At 36.5% G+C, this 1,537-nt stretch overlaps 1 long non-coding RNA gene across 1 annotated transcript; it reads left to right on the top strand.

Moving 5' to 3' along the window:
• The first annotated feature begins 251 nt into the window (after window positions 1-251).
• LOC115554771 (uncharacterized) lies at window positions 252-1,300 on the top strand. Its single transcript, XR_003978656.1, has 2 exons — window positions 252-417; window positions 491-1,300. It is a non-coding gene; the product is annotated as an uncharacterized LOC115554771 (long non-coding RNA).
• The last annotated feature ends 237 nt before the right edge of the window (window positions 1,301-1,537 follow it).

Raw genomic sequence — 1,537 nt, 5'->3', positions numbered from 1 at the left:
GCAAACTCCCAAACCCAGGAGAAAACAAAGTGAAACAGATGCAGTAGAGTTATGTGGTCAAAAACACAACGAAACCAATTCTAAGTTATCTATCAATGTCTGTATCTAATCTCGACAGTCCTCTGAAGGGCAGATTCTCTTTAAAAAAACTCTTCCGCAAAAGATTTTTCGGCGGTCATCCGAGAGGTAGTGATGGCTGACGGGGGCCAGTACACCTGCAGCCTCACCGTCTTCCCCTATGATATTAACTGTTTCAAAATAATACGATAAACAATAGATAATTCATCGATTATAGATTAGTAACTTGTTGAAAATGGAAGTAGCCTTTTGGCGCTGATGAATGATGAATGATTTACCACAGCTTTGTTCATTGCTGTGCTTCTAGGGAAACAACTCTCAACCACATAGTCCCCAGTGGTGAGTACAGCTGTTTATTTTCTCCTTTGTCCTTATCTTAAATGCTTGCCTTACTTAAACATCTTGTGCCCAGATACAAGCGGAGCCGATGCAGAAATAACCGGGGCATCTGGAGCTAAATGAGGGAAGGTAAGAAACACTGAAACATGTTTTTTTCTGTGCTGACATTTCTTCAGTACTATGCTTTTGTTGTATGTGCTGAAATTATTATTTTTACAAGCAGCTAACCGCAAAAAACTAACCGTGATATCCGACAGAATGGTCAGAAGTAATTAGTCCAAAGAATAATGATTTGAAATCTCATGATGAGGGAACCAACGTGAAGTTGATAATAGCCCATTTATATCAAGGTTGTTATTAGACCACGCACACAGAAATATAGCAATATGATGGTGGAAACATAGAAAGCATGTGTGTGTGTGTCTCTCTCTCTCTCTCTCTCTCTCTCTCTCTCTCTCTCTCTCTCTCTCTCTCTCTCTCTCTCTCTCTCTCTCTCTCTCTCTCTCTCTCTCTCAGCCTATTATTATCCAATGAGCAATATGCTGAGGAGGATGACATCACGTATTCCAAGGTTGCAGTGGCACATCCAAAGAAGAAATAAGATTGAGATACCACTCTTTCACTGCAATAACAAATATATACAATATATAATAAAAATAATAATTATATATATATAACAGCTACAGGTACAATCGTGTATATATTTAACCTAGGGATTTTCGGAGTGTCGCTAACCAAAAATCCCATGATGCATTGTGATGTACAAGCGCTATTGGAAGTATTTGATTAAATCTGATTTGTGTAATATGGTAAGATGAAGAATCAATGGTTAAATTGTACGTCCTCTTAGCTTGTTGCACCACAAATATACTTTGGAGTTGTATTTAATGTCTTGAAATACTGCTTTGTGTTATTCTGTGTTTCTCAAGACTATCTGGGATGACCAGTGGATTTTTTAAATTTCACAGATTTATTTAGATTTTATGCTAATGACATATAATAATTATGTTGATAGCAGTTTATACGTTATTATGCATATGATATGATATATAAAAGCAATGATATAAATGTAGGTAGTCAAATCCATTTGCTTCTCAAACATTTTTTTCATGTTTCCATA

This window comes from Gadus morhua, chromosome 11 (assembly GCF_902167405.1).
Source record: "Gadus morhua chromosome 11, gadMor3.0, whole genome shotgun sequence".
In the NCBI taxonomy this organism is placed as follows: Eukaryota; Metazoa; Chordata; class Actinopteri; order Gadiformes; family Gadidae; genus Gadus; species Gadus morhua.
This window is presented reverse-complemented; position numbering and strand designations above follow the sequence as displayed.